Genomic DNA, 5,980 nt, shown 5'->3' with positions numbered 1-5,980 from the left:
GTGAGGTCCCCTCTCTTAATGAACTTGGGTTTCCGTTTGGAATCTCGCACCCAATCAGCACCTGGTACACATATAGCTTGCACAATCTGATCATAATTGGGGTTGTTATCAACTCTTGAATGATAGCTCTCCTCCTTAAATGGTATAGACCGCAACTTTAATGCTCTCATGACACTCATGGGACTGAAATCCACGGTCTTTCCTCTTACGAAACTTGTATAAGACTCATCTGCCTTATCATACCGAACAGCATTTGCATAAAATTCTCTTACAAGATTTGCGTTTACTCTAGTGACCGGATCAGTGAGGAGCTCCCATCTTCTCTTTTCCACCTTCTTTGTGATTTCAGGACACTCAGTCTTTCTGACTTGAAAGCCCAGCTCGTAGACGATCTCCTTATCAACCATCCATCAGTACTGTAATGCATGATAATAAGTTCTGAACTTCTTTTCATCAAAAGGACGTTGCTCCATAGGCTCCTTTCCCTTTCTTCTTTTAGAGCTTGATGATGCCATGAGTGACTTTTGAAAAGAAAGGGTGTGGAGAATGGGCTTCGGTTGATTAGGATTTGGCGCAATGAAGGGAGTTAGTGAGAGTGTTTGTAATGGGGTAGGGAGTGCTTGGTTCCGAAAAGGAAGGGTGTGAAGAGTGGGAGTGAAATGTGAAGGTGGGGTACGAAATAAGGGTTACTTATATAGAAAGGTGGTGAGTGAATGGAAGGTGTGGATTGATGGAGTTGTTGTGTGATGGACGGATGGGGTTTATCAATGGAAGAGGACAAGGATCATCAACTTTATGAAGAGGATTGGTTCGGTCTCCAAGAATATCCCCCTTCCAATGTTGCATGGCCACATTTTCCAATGTATGCCCTTTGAAGACAAGTGTGTATTCTCCCTTCATGAAGTGGCCGAATCTTCCTTTCAATTCTTCATCAATAATCCTACAAAACAAAAGAAAAAGTGGTTAAAAATTAATCTTGTAGAAAGTGGCGGCAAAATTAAAATGCTTACTACTTTTTTTTTATAGTTTTTGTTTTATCTAACTAAGTACCGTTCATTAGTGCAAACCAACTGACTAACTCAACATCCATGTGTGCAACATTTGCAACACCAAACTTAGTTTGGTGCCGTGTGATGTAAAAGAAATGTTCAAGGCCTCTAAGAGTGACATGATACGGGTTACATTGATGTTCTCTTAGTGTGCCTTGAACACCAAACTTGTTCTTCACTATATGTTGCACACAATGACTCATGCAAATGCATATCAAGTTGATTTGAAATTCATGAACCTTGCATTATTAACTAATCTAAAAGCATATAAAACATGGGTTGCCTCCCATGAAGCGCTTCTTTAGCGTCACTAGCTTGACGTTTTGCCTTTATCAGGGTGGTTGGTAATGCTTCAGATCTTCCCCTCTTGCAGTAGACCTATATCCATTGGCTTCATCAAGGATCTCCACATGTTCTAAGGAAAGAACTCTGTTAATGGTGAAGACCTTAGGTAACTGAGATGGGATAGTGGGGAGATGAGGTGGAATATCTGAGAAGTAGGCTGAGATCACTTTATCCCCCGGAGAAAAGTCCTCTGTAGGGATCTTCTTGTTCCTCCACCTCCTTGGTGCCTTCTTCTTTGTCCCTTTTGATGTTTCCTTGCTCTTTGTGACCTCCTCTTCTAAGGAAATTTTGTTGCTGGTCTCATATGACTCTGGTGGTTTAGGTTCCTCCTTATTTTACTTGAGCTATGGCAGCTGCTGAGTTCCTTGTTCATCAACTAAGGGGTTTCCCAGAGGTGTTGTTTGTGCTTCAGTGCTTGCTTCTTCCCTCGGTATCTCATTATGATCTTTGCTTGGTTCTTTGTTCTCTTGATCTGTTTCTTGTGAGAGTTTGAAGACATTGAAGCTGAGCTGTTCATCATGGATCCTCAAAATTAGCTCTCCTCGCTCCACATCTATGAGTGCTCTGGCTGTAGCTAGGAATGGTCTTCCCAATATGATTGGGTGAGTGTGACTCTCTTCCATGTCCAATATGACAAAGTCTGTGGGAAGGAAATATTTCCCAACCTTTATTAAAACGTTTTCCACCACTCCTATTGCTTGTTTTTGAGTTTTGTCAGCCAGCCTGATGACTACATCTGTGGGCATTATCTCATTGATCTGTAGCCTCTTCATAAGGGATAAAGGCATTAAGTTGATGCTTGCTCCCAAATCGCAGAGTACTCTATCAAACCGTGTTTCTCCTATTGCACAGGGAATGTGAAAACTCCATGGGTCCTTCCTTTTTATAGGCAACTCTGGTTGAATGAGAGCACTGCATTCCTTATTCATCACTATTGTTTGTCCTCCCTTGAGTGAGCTTTTCTTGGTCAGCAGCTCCTTCATATACTTGATGTATGAGGGCATTTGTTGGAGGGCCTTGATGAATGGTATGTTTACATGGAGGGATGCAAACAGGTCAAGAAACCTTGAGTATATTCTCTTCTCTATAGCACCATTGAGTAGTTGGGGAAAAGGTGCATAGAGTTTCAGCAGCTCCTTCTGTGTCAGCTCCTTTTGTAAAGTTTTGGGTTCTTGGCGATCTTTTTCCTGTTTCTCTGCTGATGTCTCTCCGAGTTGTTCTAATGGCTTGTTTTGCTTTTTCTCAGTCTCCTTATTACTTGCAGTAACCATCTTGCAATCTTCCCATCTGACTTTCTTTGCTTCACCTCTCGGATTTTTCTCTGTGTCACTTGGAAAGCTATCAGTAGGTTTGGAAATCTTTTCAGATAAGTATCCCACTTGAAATTCCAGCCTCTTGATGGTGTCTCCCTGGTTCTTAATGCTAGCTCGCACCTCCTCTTTGAATACCTTATTATCTTGAATCTCTTTGCATATGCCCTCAAGCATAGTCTCAATTTTGGAGAGTCTATCTTCAGATGAGGGTGAGTTGAGAGTGGAGGGGTGAGTTTGGTTATTCTGGTTTTGGTAAGGATGTGGAGAGGTGTTGTTAGGGTGGTGTTCATATGATCTTTGTGTGGAATATTGGTGAGCTGCATGGTTGTTGAGGTTGTGACGTCTCTGATCTTGGTTTTGATCTTGTTGATTTCCCCACCCAAAGTTTGGGTGATTCCTCCATCCAGGGTTGTAGGTTTTGGAGTATGGATCATGGGTTTACCTGGGTGAGTTTCCAATGTAATTGGCTTGTTCTTGCTCCTCCTCTGCCTCAGCATTCACTCCCTCTTGGGTTGCTGATGAGGTGGTGATTGCTGCCACTTGGTTCCTCTCCATCTTCTTGGTGAGGTCAGCTAGCTGCTTGGTAATAAGCTTATTTTGGGCCAGTAGTGCATCCACATTGTTCAGCTCCATCACTCCTCTAGTGTTGCCTCTTTTAGAAGCATAGAAGTAGTCATTCTCAGCTACAGTTTCAATGACATCTATGGCTTCTTCAATGGTCTTCTTCTTGTTCAGAGATCCCCCGAATGAATGGTCTACTGCCTTCTTTGATTCATAAGAAAGGCCTTCATAGAAAATATGTAACTGCACCCATTCATTGAACATATCTGGTGGACACCTTCTTGTCAGGTCCTTAAACCTCTCCCATGCTTCATATAGAGTCTCACCATCCTGCTGCCTGAATGTTTGCACCTCAGCTCTCAGCCTGTTAATCCATTGAGGAGGATAGAATCTTGCCAAGAATTTGTTTATCACATCTTCCCAGGTTGCTAAACTCTCCTTTGGGAAGGATTCCAGCCATTTAGATGCCTTGTCCTTGAGTGAGAAAGGGAACAGAAGTAGTCTATAGGTGTCAGGATGAACACCATTAGACTTTACAGTATCACATATCCTCAGGAAAGTGGTTAGATGTTGATTGGGGTCTTCTTGGACACTTCCTCCGAATGAACAGTTGTTCTGAACAAGGGTGATGAGCTGTGGCTTTAGTTCAAAGTTGTTGGCATGTATGGTTGGCCTTTGGATGCTACTCCCACAGTTTCCTAGGTTTGGGTTGATGTAAGAACCCAGAACTCTTCTCTCTTACCCAGCATGATTTGCTAGACCCTCTCTGCCATGGTTGTGAGCCTATTCTTCATGATGGTTCTCCATGTTTTCATCCATGTCTGATTCAAAATATTCTTCCTCTTCCTCAGCACCAACTACTCTCTTTCCTCTTGCTTCCCTCCTTAATCTAAGGAAGGTCCTCTCAGGTTCAGAATCAAATGAAGTTGAAGCCCCGCTTCTTCTCCCTGTCATACAACCAACAAGGCACAAGCAAGGAACTAGATGCAGAGACTATTCTTGTTAGAAATGCTGTTAGTGTGAGTGATGCAATATATCAAACAGTTAGTGGGTTAGTGGACTGAATCGTAAACAACTAAGAAAATAGGTAGTGGAAAGGGAAGAAAATAACTGAACAGAAAGTAAATTACTCAAATGAACTTAAATCAAACAAAAGAAAAAAAGTGCTCAATCTAGTTATCCTCCAATTTAATCATTGTTGATACAAAATCAATCCCCGGCAACGGCGCCATAAACTTGATGCACACGGAAACTTGTCTCTCAACAATTTTCCTTCGGCAAGTGTACTGAATTGTCGTCAAGTAAAAACTCACAATAGAGTGAGGTCGAATCCCACAGGGATTGATTGGTCAAGCAACTTTAATTAGAGGAATGTTCTAGTTGAGCGAAGCAGAATTTGGTTTGAGTGTTGCAGGAAATTAAATGGCGAGAAAGTAAATAGCAGAAAATGTAAATGCCGAAAGTAAAGAGCTGAAAGTAAATGGCGGAAGGTAAATTGCAGAATTTAAATGGGAATGGGGAAGATGCTCATAAAAGTAAATTGCAGAAATTAAAGAGAATGGGTAAGATCAGAGATGGGGATTCATTGGGCTTAGGAGATGTTGCATTCTCCGGATCAAGTTCATTTTCATCTCTTCCTCAATCAATGCATTCATTGATCTCATTGGCAATCTTAAGTGATCGAATTCTAATTCCTTGGCAATTCAATCTCTCAAATCTTGATCAATAGCCAATTCATTGGTCAATTGCTCATGAGAAGAGATGAAGTATGGTCACTGATTATACCACATGCATTCCCAAATCAAGTGTTAGTAGGATTATAGTCACCATATCCAACCAAACCCAATTTGGTCCAACATGAGAAAGCATTTCTAGCATGATCTCTTCATTCCTCTTCCAAGGTTCAGAAGAGATCCAAGTATGAATAGCTTCTTTTCCAAGATAACTACCCAATTGGATGAAGATCGAAAGCTTTCTAGTAAAATTAAGAGAAAAGATAGAAGAAGAGTAATGAAAACTAGTATTGATCCATCAAATTACAACAGAGCTTCCTAACCCAATGAAAGGCGTTTAGTTGTTCATAGCTTTGGAAATAGAAAACAAAGATGGAGAATACATCATGAAAAATTAGAACTAGAAGTACAGAGAAAGTAAATTATATAGAGAGTAGTTCCCAATTTCCAATCCCCCAAAAAGCTCTTTTTCTAATTGAGAACTACCCCTATATATACTACTCTTCTAATCTTCTAGTTGGTTCTTCAAGTCTTTGATATGGGCCTTTGGATCTTGAGTTTGAAGCAGTTATCTTCTGCAGTGGGCTTAACTTTACTTGCAGAGAGAAAGTGTGAAGTAGGCAGGGTGTTTAGCTTAGGACGTTAGTGGCGTTAGCGTTAAGTAAGAGTGTGGGTTCGAGAACGTTAGTGACAATCACCTTTTTCACTAACGTTCCTCACCCAGGGATGGTCCATGTTAACTTCAACGTTAGTGGCACTAACGTGACCACTAACGTTGCCTCTTGGTCCTTTGCACACGTGGTGCACGAAATTGTGATCTCCAGGCTCGAACAAATCCTGGTAATGGCTCCAAAGCTTGATGCTCTGATCTTAATTTATAATTGTCACAACTTCGATACAACTAACCAGCAAGTGCACTGGGTCGTCCAAGTAATCCCTTACGTGAGTAAGGGTCGAATCCCACGGAGATTGTTGGTAT

At 41.4% G+C, this 5,980-nt stretch overlaps 1 non-coding gene across 1 annotated transcript; it reads left to right on the top strand.

The window, feature by feature from the left end:
• Positions 1 to 3,527: 3,527 nt before the first annotated feature.
• Positions 3,528 to 3,634, top strand: LOC148546347 (small nucleolar RNA R71). Its single transcript, XR_015901709.1, has one exon. It is a non-coding gene; the product is annotated as a small nucleolar RNA R71 (small nucleolar RNA).
• Positions 3,635 to 5,980: the final 2,346 nt, after the last annotated feature.

This window comes from Arachis ipaensis, chromosome B9, assembly GCF_059453495.1.
Source record: "Arachis ipaensis isolate K30076 ecotype BB chromosome B9, ASM5945349v1, whole genome shotgun sequence".
Classification (NCBI taxonomy): domain Eukaryota; kingdom Viridiplantae; phylum Streptophyta; class Magnoliopsida; order Fabales; family Fabaceae; genus Arachis; species Arachis ipaensis.
The sequence above is the reverse complement of the archived record's forward strand: the minus strand, read 5'-3'. Positions and strand labels throughout refer to the sequence as shown.